Raw genomic sequence first — 13,128 nt, forward strand, 5'->3', positions numbered from 1 at the left:
GTTGCCAATGTAAATCCTTCAATTTAAGAACTTTCATGGCCTTACAATTAATGCCCAAAAACCAAGTCTTGTCTGGTTGAAAATAGCTACGGAATAAATAAAAAACTTTAAAAAGGGGGACTCTCTCCTTTTCTTCTAACCTCCAGTGTCAAGCAAGGATCATAGGATGGATTATGGGCAATAATAAAAGTCCACAACACAAATTTGGGTAAAAGAAACCACCTGCAACATTTAACATTCTGTGAGGCAAAAGATATGACAATCCAACTACAAATTTGAGTTAAAAAATTAATTGCAAGTAATATAGAAAAGCATGATTCCAATCCAAAATTTGGATTCTAAAACAGTAATAGGTTCAGGATCAAAATATGATCCAACTCAGATTTTCAACAAAGATGAAAAAATTGATGTGTAACCCCAAAGTCTTAGGGCATAAAGTTCAACTTAAGCAATCTATATATTAAACTCTAGGAGTTTAAACTTTCTTTTTCAGTTTTAGATGTCTTTGTGATTCTCATTAAAAAAAAAAAAGCTTTAAATGTAAATAATCACCCTTTCATCAACATGTTTAATATAAACACAGGCTAGGGAAAAAAACCATAACCAAAAAAGAAAAAAAGAAAAGAAAAAAGAAGAGAATCCTATAGAGTTGAGAACAATTACATCTCAGCGAAGAAGCAATTAACAATAAAAGTACTAAATTTCTAAACTTTGTTTTATCAACATAGTACAACTTTTTCATTAAAAAAATTAAATTAAAAAAAAAAAAACATAGTACAACTTAAAATGATGAACCATAGAACAATGGAGAACTTTGTTCTGTTTTTTTTTAATAGTAGAAAAAGGAACAAAACGGAATAGTAGAAGAATTAAAACCTTCTAGGTTGTGTTCCTTGCAATCCTCCAAAACCAAAGGAAACCCATCAAACAAAAAAAAAAAACATGAAAAATAATCAAGCAATAGGGAACCAAACGAAATAAAAGAAAAATCCATATGGAAAAAAGAGAGGAAAAAATAGGGATGTACAAAGATTCAATGGTGGAGTTTACAAACAAATAGAGAGACAAACGGATATAATTTAGGAAAACAAATTTGAAAAGAATTGGGAGAATTACCTGACATGAGAAACCAATCAAAATCTCATCCTGATTGTATTTTTGCTGAATAAAACTTTGGATGCTGTACTTATTTTGCTAAATCTTGTCTTTGCCATTGCAAGGTGAAAACAACACAACTTTCTTATATCCTTTATGCAACATAAATTTCAATGAGGTTGATGGCATGCTAAGCATGGCTGTAGCTCTGTACCTGCAATTACATATATGTACTTACATATTTGTATTGTAAGAGTTCCAATTAAAACAAATTAGAGATAATTAATAACTTCCCTAATATGAAAAAAATTCATCAAGAGCATTTACAAATATAATAAGTCTAGAGGATAATTCAGTGATATAACAATAAGGGAAGTGGCAAAATAAATAAAATCTAAATGCATCTTATAGGGAGTAACAATTAGCATAGCTGCTCCTGGCTGCTCCTTTTGGAATTTAGATCAAACATATCTTTGCAGCTCTCCATACCATTTTAAATCACAATCATATCATTGAAAAAACTATAACACTATAAGAAGAAACTATACAATGTATAAAAGGAATTGAAATGGAACAGAGCTGATATTGTACAAAATTACAACAGAAATTGCTATGATAAGCCTAAAGACTGAGCTAACCTACATTTTTTTTATAAGTAAGATACACATACATTGGCTGGATCTTGAACCCAAGACCTCACCATCTACTTTGCTCTTACTAACATACAAGCAGGTTTAGAACACAAAGAGCCTCCACAAAGCTGATCAAGCTTGCTCTCCAAAATTCTTCACAGGTTTGATACCCAATAAATTAAATCAAAACCAACCAACCAAAATACAGAAAACTAAATCCTACGAAATGCATAATTAAAAATATTTTTGTTAGTGTTCATATATTTTGATGAAGATTAAGTCTTTCAAACATGGAAGACTCATAGCTTGTCTACAATTATATGGATAACAACAAATAGAACCCAAAATATATTTAAAACCTTATTCAGAAGTTTTGAATTAAAAAAACACAAATTAGTAAACTAAAGTGCTAAACTGGACCCAAAAACCACAATTTCACTCCTACTAACAAATAAATAAAGAGAACAGGTTAGGGAGGAAATCCTAAATTAAATTAAAACCTCAAAACACAAAGAGACAAAGCATAGGTAGAATTTGATCTTCTATGGTGTTTCCCTGGGAAAAACAAAAAAGAACAAAGAGGAAACATATTAGCAATTGAAATCTATAATTGCAGCAAACCCTAATTAGGAACCCCAAGATCCCAAAACTAATAAAAACCTCAAATCAATCCTTCAGCCTCAAAGTCATCTTGATTTCGTCCTAATTCAAGAATGTTCAAAAACTATGGAAACAAAAACCACAAATTAATTATAAGCAAATAGATTAGGACAACAGCAACAAAAAAGGAAGAAGATAAGGAAGATTGAGGATTCAAGGAGATCTTACCAAGGAGTTCTTGAGAAATTGAACCGGGAGATTTTGGGGCAACATTCACTTTTACCCTCTGCTTCATCCTGAAAACAAAACCGTCACATGCATGTGATTGGTCCTTATGAAAAACACCAAAATTATTGAATTTTAGCGGTGTGTAAGAAGAGGTTTAGGGTTTTATCGGGGAACTTACACAAAGGATAGTACATAATAGAAAAATTAGCACGAACGATCAATGTTGGTGATGATGATTCAATGGCTACGTGATTGACCTGTCAATGAAATATGCAAGAAGCAAAGAATTAATTTAGATAATAGCAGTGATTCAACCAAAAAAAAAAAAAGAAAAGAAAAGAACGTAATTGGGCTAATTAGTACTCTAATGTTTAGGGTTTCAACGGGTTTGATTGAAAAACAAATCAGAGGTTGAAAGGGTAGAGAAGAGAGATGAGGGAGAGAAATAGAGAACAAAGAGGCGGTGTGTAAGAAGAGGTTTAGGGTTTGGGGAAGGAGAACAAAAATTTGGGTATCGGTTTGGTTTTGTCGTGGAAATAGAAATAGGTTTTTTTAGCTTTTTTTTTTTTTTTTTAATAATGCTGATGATTTAAAATAAATGATGACGTGAAGCTTCTTTTTTTTTTTTAAATAATGCTGATGATTTTAAAAAAAATGATGACGTGGATTGGAAAATAAAAATAGTTTTTTAATTTTTTTTAAATGGTGATGATGTGGAAAATTGTGAAAGTTTCAAAAGTTTCGATTTTATATATATATATATATATATATATAGATAATAGGTCTAGAGCCCAGTCCGTCAGTTTTTGGCATTTGGGCCCCCAAAACCCAACCTCTCCAACACTAGCTGACTTGAGCCCTATTTGTGCTGTATATGCTTAATAGGAATGCATGTTAAGTTTTAATTTCTGGAAAAACTGGTTGTTGACCCATACTTCTCTGTTTCTTTTTTTTCTTTTTTCTTTTTTTTTTCTTTTTTTTTTGAATATAAAAAATATAGGTTATTTAGTGTTTTTTGAATAATTTATGTTTATGGTGGTAGGGTAATTTAGGAATATTATAAAATTATTGGAAACTTTTGTGGAACTTTTTCTTCTTTTTGAGAAGGGACTTTTGTGGAACTTGCGTCCCTAAAAGAACTTGCCACAATAAAGCGTTGTGTCCCATGCAAGTCTATGGTTAGAAGCCCACTCCCTATCCTCCCCTATCTACCTATTAAAAAAAATTTATTAACATAATTTGCTTGAAGTGAAACATTTTTGCTAGATTTTCAATAAGCAGAAAAAAATTATTCAAATTGACCAAAGGTTTCTAGAAATTTTTAAGAGTAGTGTCACATCCCATGTCTATGTAATTTTATTTATTTATTTATTTTGAGAATCCACGTCTATATATGTATCCGGAGGTTTACGTTTATGTAGATACATTAAATTTATTAACATTATTTGTTTAAAATAAATTATAGTTCCAAAGTTTATAGAAATTTAAGAAATTTAGAAAGAGTATCATTATTTATTTTATCGTCTATAGCATTGGGTTCACCCGATTATGTTGGAACGTGACATTACTGTTGGAGTCCCGTTGTTGATGTGGGACTTGAGTTGCCAGAATTGGTGCAGTTGTTGGTATTGTTTGATCATGTACTCTTTGCCTTTGGATGCCACCCAAGTGTACCATTCAGTGGCGTTTATTATGGAACCAATTTGCAAAATTTTGTCTGCTCCACGGAGAAAGGCATTGTTGTTTTTGGTATAAAACTGAGAGTGCTAGAGCATTACTGCCTCTGGGTGGAGGTATGAGGGTCATTGAGGCTTTAGGCAGGATTATCTTTTTTAGAAAAATATTTCTCAAATTTGACAGTGGCCATATACATAGTTTAAAAAAATGAAATTGCCAATCATTTGATGTCATTTGTTAGCACAAGCGAATAATTATACCACTGTTGTATAATTGTGTTGTAACAGTGGAAGTTCTATTACCAATCTGTTGTAGGAAAAGGGGCTTCAGAATTTATATAGTATTTCCACACAAGATTGATTGTTAAATATAGACTTTAGAATGATCTCCAAAGTAAAAGGAAAAAAAAAAAAAAAAAAATGAGAACTCAAAAGAAAACAAATAATAGGAAACAATAGGAACTCGAAAGAAAAATTGACACAAATACATATAAAGGATATATCAAGGATTTACATGGTTCAGCTTTTAGCCTACATCCACAAGCAATGACAAAGAATACTTTCACAAACAAATTTAGAGAATACAAAATGGTGTAAAGGTACTCTCATAAAACCCAAATCCCAATACATCCAAAATTATTCCCTCACGCAAAATAAATCTCTCTCTCAAACACAAAGCTTGGGGCAGAATACAACATTCAGGGGCTACACCTAAAACAAAGAGAAGTTTCCTCTTCTCTAGAATTACTGCACAAACCACCTCCACAAAGTCCCCTTCAAAGAGGTCTTTCACTCTTGTATTTTACTGCTCTACACCGATATCTGAATAATTAGAAGGTATTTTGACAGTCTTATATGACATCTTATTTACAGTATGTCGAATCCACACATTTTGTATGAGGGCAATCTTATAAGATAATTTTTCTAGAATAATAAGCTACATGCAACAAAGTCAGCCTAAGACAGTCAAAACTTATAGACACATGCTATAATTTTGACGGATCTAGTACAATATTGGAGCACTGGATCGAGCCAAGTCCTGTATTTAATGTTGACTCGAAAATTCAAGCCAACTTTCTAACAACCATTTTCTCAGTTATCATGACACGTAAAATATACTTTCAGTGTTAACAATTCTACAAACAAACTATTAACATGCATTTATTCAATGTTGAGATACATATAAATTTACCAAAACTCAACGAGTCTTTTTGAAGTACACTCCAAAGTCCAAATCTCACACATATACTGAATACGAAGTTTACCATAATTTTAAGAGTGGTGCCCCATTCCATGTCTATGTAATTTTATTTATTTATTTTGAGAATCCATGTCTATGTATCCACAGGTGCCCGCTATATAGATACATTAAAATTATTAACATTATATTTTTAAAATAAATTATAGTTCCGAAGTTGAAAGAAATTTAGAAAGAGCATCGTTATTTATTTTATCGTTTGAGGTTGGTCAAGTTTGGGGACAGTACTAATCGGGTGTGGTTCGTTTAGGGTAGGATTTTGTCCAGTGGTGTAGGTGGGGGTGTGCCCTTATGAAATGGGGGACTTGAGGACTAACTATGTGCCCTTAATGAATTGGTATTGTGTTGTTGTTGAGGTAAAAGAAGAAGGTTGGTTTCTGAGGGCTCTTTAGAGCTGTAGGGTAAAAAACAAGTCGTGGAGGGATAGAAAAGGTTATGGTTTTTTTTGGTATAAGAATTGTGGTAGAGTATTAATTAATGTCTCTGGATGCATATCCTTTTTTTTTTTTTTTTTTTTCATTTGATTTCAATTAAAAAAACAAGTCGTGCAACTCAAACCTCACCTATATTGACAATTCGTGCAAAACAATAAATCTAGAGAAACTAGAAAAATTCATAGCAATTTAGTTCATTTCATAATTAAGTAAAGAAGATTTTTTATTATTATTATTATTATTTTTTAAAAGAGTAAGCATTAGGGGAAAAAAAGGCAAGAAGAAGAACTAAGCCACTTTTGGCTTTGGCGCTAATAATAATGCATTATTGGATTGTTTAAATTGAGTAGGTACTATTGGATTGTTCTACTAAAATTATCGATCAATACTTGACTCACTATCAGCTTAAATAAGGAAGGTAGAATTCGAAGTCATCCGAGATGATGATTCGTATCACTATTGCACTATCAATTGTGGTGAAGTAAATTAGATAGACATGGAAAATTCCTTGCTTAAGAAATCAGTGAGCATAGATTAACATTAACAAATCACTTGAACCTTGATTTGGTAGTGTTAGAAATACAGAATGATTGTATTGTATTTCTTGAATAAAAGAATATACATCAGTACCTTTATATAGGAGACATATGTGTGCGGTACAAGTAAAATGTACCATACAAGTAACCTAACTGGGTCTAAAGCTCATAACATAATATACATTAACAACCCCCCTCAAACTCAAGGTGGATGTGAGACCAACTTGAGGTTGTCAACTAAATCACGAGTGCGTCTCTTAGGAAGTGACTTGGTGAAGATATCTGCAAGTTGATCTTTGGAGGAGACGGAGAAAAGCTTAAGAGCACCATGGACAAGATGATAACGGATAAAATGACAATCAATCTCGATGTGTTTAGTCCGTTCATGGAAGACATCATTGTGAGCAATATGAATGGCACTCTGGTTGTCACAATAAAGGGGAGTAGCAGAGGAGGTGGACACACCCAAATCCTTAAGAAGCCATCGTAGCTAAAGGAGCTCAGATGTGGTATCAGCAAGGACATGATATTCTATTTCAGTACTGGAGCGGGCCACAAAAGTTTGTTTCTTACTTCGCCAAGAAATCAAAGAAGAACCAAGAAGAAAGCAATAACCTGTAGTGGACTTGCGATCAGTAGGATCTCCTGCCTAATCAGCATCAGAGAATGCACGGAGTACAAGAGGAGACTGAGCTGAGTAGAAAAGGCCATGAAAAAGGGTACCCTTCAGGTATCGAAGAATGCGCAGAACAGCAGCATAGTGAGTTGATCGTGGAGCAAACAAATACTGGCTCACCTGATGAACAGCATAGGAGATGTCTGGACGAGTAACTGTGAGATAAACTAAGCTGCCAACCAATCATCTGTAAAGAGAAGGATTAGACAATGGTTTCCCCCCCAAGGGTGTCAGATGCGCATTAAGTTCAACTGGAGTGTCAACAGTCTTGCTGTCAGTGAGTCCAGCTTGAGACAACAGGTCAGAAGCATACTTGGCTTGAGTAATATAAAGACCATCTGTGAAATGAGTAATTTCAAGACCCAAGAAATAGCTGAGATGTCCAAGATCTTTCATCTCAAATTGCTGACTGAGAAAATCCTTGAGTTCTTGAATGCCACTAAGGTCATCACCAGTTATGATCATATCAATACGACGAAGAAATAATGCAGAATCATATGGACTGGCAGTGTAACCCAAGCGAAAGATAGTGGAGCTAAACTTGGCAAACCAAGCTCGTGGGGCTTGTTTAAGACCATAAAGTGCATGTCGAAGATGACAAACCTTGTTTGATTCAACAGAGAGACCAGGAGGAAGTTGCATATAGACTTCTTCACTCAGATCCCCATTAAGGAAGGCATTTTTAACATCCATCTGAAAAAAATCTCATTTACTAGCAGCAGCAACAGCTAAGAGAGCACGAACAGATGAGATACGAGCAACTAGAGCAAAAGTCTTTTCATAATCAATCCCATACTCCTATGTAAAACCTTTGGCAACAAGACGAACCTTGTAGCGCTCAACAGATCCATCAGAGTGAGTCTTAATCTTATAAATCCACTTACAACCAAACACAGACTGTCCAGGAGGGAGAGTAACCAGATCCCAAGTATGGTTTTTGGTTAATGCATCAAGTTCCTCTTTCATTGCAATCTGCCATAAAGGGTCAGTAGAGGCCTCACGATAGGTTTGAGGCTCGTGAAGTGTAGCAAGGGCAGTGTAACAATGATAGTCAAGTAAATGTGGAGGAATGGATCTTACCCGGGTTGAGTGGCGAGGTGGAATGTCTTGTGGAGGATCTTCAGGTAGAGCAGGAGCAGGGAACCCAGGCTCAAGGTGGGGTAGCTCGTCATCAACTTGTTCATCTTCAACCTGTCTAGGAGAAGCATCAAAAATATCTGGAGAGAAGTCCAAAGGAGGATCAAAAGTATTTGTAGAAGGAACAAGAGACTCATCTGGAAAGATTTCTAAAACAGAGGAGTTAGTCAAGGATGAACGAAAGTGAGAGAGTTCAACAAACAATCGGTGTTCCCAAAAGACAACATTACGAGAAATACGAAGACGATGAGAGACAGGATCATAACACCTATACCCCTTTTGAGTTTCGCCATAACCAAGGAAACAACAAAGTCTAGATCGAGGCTCAAGTTTGTTGTGCTCATGAGGCTGAAGAAGAACGAAACAAGCAGATCCAAATGAGCGAAGGTGATGATAGTCAGGAGGTGACCCAAAGAGACGCTCATACGGAGTCTGATTAGGGATGACAGCACTTGGAATGCAATTAATTGCATGAACAGCATGAAGAGGAGATTCATCTCAAAATGGGGCAGGAACTTTGGCAGAAAAAAGAAGAGCACGAATAGTGTCAAGAATATGACGAAGTTTTCTTTCGGCTCGACCATTTTACTGAGAGGTACCTGGACAAGTTAGATGATGTACAGTGCCATAGAAATGTAACAGAGTTTGAAACGCATATTAAGTATATTCAAAAGCATTATTAGATCGAAAAGTTTTGATACGTTTGGAGAATTTTTTTTCAACTATTTTTGCAAAATTGCTGTATATTGGTAAAATTTCAGAACGAGATTTCATAGAAAAGATCCAACTATAACAAGAATAATCATCAATAAAAACAACAAAATATCGAGATCCACCAATACTAGCAACAAGAGAAGGTCCCCAAACATCAGAATGAATTAACTCAAAAATACTATTAGAAATGGATTCACTGTTATTAAAAGGCAAAGCTGGCTGTTTTCCTAATTGACATGAAGTACAATCAAAATTTTTTTTAGACACAAAACCCAACCGACCCCTAGACGCTAACTGTTGTACCCGAGAAGATGGTGCATGACCAAGACGAGAACGCCAAAGTGCAAGAGAAGGTAAGGAAGAAACTGCAGCAACTACAGTAGCAACAGAAACAGGAGCAACAGGTGGAAGATGAAGATTGTCCACGGGAAACATACGCCCAACTCTAGGACCGGTCCCAAGCTCCTGCCCCGTCCTCGGATCCTACACAATACACCCAGAATAGTAAAAAATAAGGCGATAACCTAGTTCAGCTAATTGTCCCACAGAGCACAAATTATAGGATAGGTCAGGTACATGGAAGACTCCAGGAACAGAAAGGTTAGAGATTGAAACAAAACCTAAACTATTCCTATGCATGATGGAACCATCAGCTATATGAATATTTAGAGGATGTGATGCAGGGTCAAGTTTGGAGAATAAGGACGAGTAAAGTGTCATGTGATTGCAGCAGGCAAAATCAAAAAGCCAAGTTTGAGACTTATCGGGTAGAATAGATAGGGCAGTGGAAAGAGATGCATTACCAGCCATACGAACAGCTTGAGCTATGATCTCCTGTAGTTCAGTAGGGGAGAGATTAATAGTGGATCCAGAAGACTGGGACTCAGCTGAGGTGGAAGCCATTGGCGAAGTAGGCTCAGTATTAGCAACAGCAGCAGTAGATTTGTTGCGACGGTAACAAGTCTCAATGGTGTGGCCAGAACGCTTGCAATAGTTGCAGACCTTTTTGTTGGTCTGCTTGCGACGATTGTTAGAGCCAGAGGAATCACTTGATTGCTGAGGTTGCTCTATGAGTGGAGTAGATGGAGTAATAGCCAAAACATTGAGCTTATTCTGGGCTTGAAGGGTTGCAAGACGAGCTTCTTCTCTAACTAACTCATTCACAGCAGTATCAAGAGAGGGAGCAGGATTGCGATTTAGAAGCTGACCTCGAATGGGCTCAAAGTCCTTGTGAAGTGACATCAGGAATTCATAGAGACGAAATTCATCTCTGATGGAAGCATATTGTTGAGCATCCTTTGAGCATGCCTAAGTTGGATCAGAAAGGTCAATTTGGTCCCAAATGAAGCGAAGCTGATCATAGTAGTCATTGATGAATTGCCCTGGTTCTTGCCTGAGTTGATGTAATTCAACCACTAACTGATATTTCATGGATCCGTGAGTAGTGGAGTACCTTTTGGCCAACATATCCCATGCAGATTTTGCATCATCAAAGCTGCCCAACAGATTAGAAATAGAGGGAATGGAAGTGTTCCAAATCCATGTGAGGATTATGTGGTTATGACTATCCCATTCAATCATGCGACCAAGAAAAACAGCATCTTCTTCACTTGCTCCCTTGACAAGAATAGTGATTGCACCAATGCAATAATGCCAGAGCATGCAACCCTTAAGAAAACTGCGCATAGCTTGAGACCAAGATAAGTAATTTTTATTCCCCTCCAATATAGTATTGATGGGGCGAGGAACAAAAATATCCTTTTTATCCATTTAGAGACACAATATGCAAAAACAGACAGCAAAAATGAAATCTACGCGAAAAACTGGGTAAGGAGAACCTGGACTGAAAAAGTCAACCCCGAGAAAAAGTCAACGGTCAACGGTCAATAGCCAGTCAAAGTCAACGGTCAAATCCAAATTCAGCAGATGACGTCAGCGAATGACGCAAGTAGTGACGTCAGTAAGCTGTTAGGGCTGACGTCAGCAATGACGTCAGCGAGACGGTTGACGCACGTGAGGCTCGTGACGGCCCGTGGGGGCGCGTGACGGCACGTGTGGGAGCGTGAAAAGAAGCTGCGGCGCGTGGGAGCGCATATGGCACGTGGGAGCGCGTGTGGCGCATGATCGGCGGAACAGCAACTTTGGGCGGCGCGTAGGGGCGCGTGCGGTCTCTGATGGCGACGAGGTTTCCACGAGTGTGTAGATCGACACAGGACGATCTCAGTGGTAACTTCAAAAACGTAATCGGAGCAATACTTGCAGCGGTGATGCAAAGAGCAGTGGTCTGTGCAGTGTGAAACTCCTTAACGACGGCGGCTGCAGGTCCGGAACCCAAGGACGACGGCTGGATGTCGTCAGAGGTTCAACGGCGAGAGGCTGCGGCGGCAGTTGTGATGGCGGAAGCGTTGTTAAAAAGAAAGCCACACTAATGAAGACAAGACTGCTAAGAAAAGGTCAGAGCAGTGGCTCTGATACCATATTAGAAATACAGAATGATTGTATTGTATTTCTTGAATAAAAGAATATACATCAATGCCTTTATATAGAAGGCATATGTGTGCGGTACAAGTAAAGTGTACTATACAAGTAACCTTACTGGGCCTAAAGCCTATAACATAATATACATTAATAGGTAGCAAAAGGGAAGAGATGAAATATACAAGGCATACGTCTTATTTCAACTATTCAAAAAGTAATGAAACATTTAAATGGGTTCAAATCCATTTTACCACCACACCAACAGACTCCCACTACAACTTCAAACCCCTTTTACGCTGCCGAAATGTAAACCCATAATTTATTTCAAATTTAATGAACCCAGTTGTACTTAAGAAACTAAATAGATTCAAGGTGACTATAACCTCCTGAACATGAGAGAAAGTGAGAGAGTTTTTTTTTTTTTTTTTTTAATATGGAGTACATAAATAAGACTGAAATAATCTATCCTAAAAGATAGGAACCAACTCCCATCAGTTGCATTTAAATTCAAATTGAAAGACAATACAATCTGATCTTTTATTTATCCTCATCTGCTGCTGCATTTAAATTCAAACTGATCCAATCTGTTCCTGTGTGTGCCATCCCTATTTCCTTCCTTGTGGCTCAGCAGTTGTGATGTCTGAATTTCAGACCTAACAGAAAACTTGTTACTATGAGTGTTGAAAATCTGTCAATAATTTCATACTGGAATCAACTACAGAATAATAATTTTTGCTTCAACTTTATCCATCAAAAAAAAAAAAAAATCACTGACATCCTCGCCTCCTATGGCCATAATATCCAACACAAGTTGATACCGGAATCAATATTTTTGGTGCATGCAACATAGATAATTACCCTAAGAGATTAAGACACTTAAGACGTAACGCATCTTAATAGTGCTTTGGAGAATTTTGTTTTTGATAACTAGAAACTATATTTAATAGCATGGAGTAATTTATTAGTAGTTGCGTAAAAGGGTTGAAAGCTTGTAACTTAACTGAAGAGCAAGGAAGTAGAGGGTCTATGACGTGTTTTGGTAAATTAAGCAGAGTTCATGAAGGATAGAGGCATGTTCATAAAGTTAGGACTAATAAAGTGGGTAGAGATCGACCTGGGTAAAGATTGACCTAGGTTTTGTCAGGAGGGTCGAGATCGGCGTGGGTTTTGTCAAGTGGGTTGTGGGTCATGGCAGTGGAGATCGGCATGGTTCGTGGGTCATGGCGGTGGAGATCGGTGTGGTTTGTGGGTTTTGACTAAGCAGTGGAGATCGGGTGGGTCGTGGCAGAGGTGAGTGGGTTTTGATTATGCATGGGTTTTGATGGGGTGGATTTTGATGGGGTTTTGCTATGGATTTCTGATGGGGTAAATTTGATTGGTTGGACTTTGGTTGGATTTTGGATTCCGCATGGTTGGACTTTGGATTTTGAATTTAGATTGGTTGGTTTGGGTTGGTTTGGTGGAGAGATTGCAAACTTACAATCCTCTACACATTTCTTTTAGTTTTCTTCACACTCTTCCCTCTCTAATTCCATATCCTTTGAGAAGTTCTTAGCCCAAACATAAACCACACCCATTTTGAGTGTTGTGAGTTGATTTAGAGCTCTCGGGAAGTATTGTGTCATGCCATTCTATGATGGATGCAATTGGTGGTAATTGCAGGA

The sequence above is a fragment of the Quercus lobata genome, chromosome 5 (assembly GCF_001633185.2).
Source record: "Quercus lobata isolate SW786 chromosome 5, ValleyOak3.0 Primary Assembly, whole genome shotgun sequence".
NCBI classification, from domain to species: domain Eukaryota; kingdom Viridiplantae; phylum Streptophyta; class Magnoliopsida; order Fagales; family Fagaceae; genus Quercus; species Quercus lobata.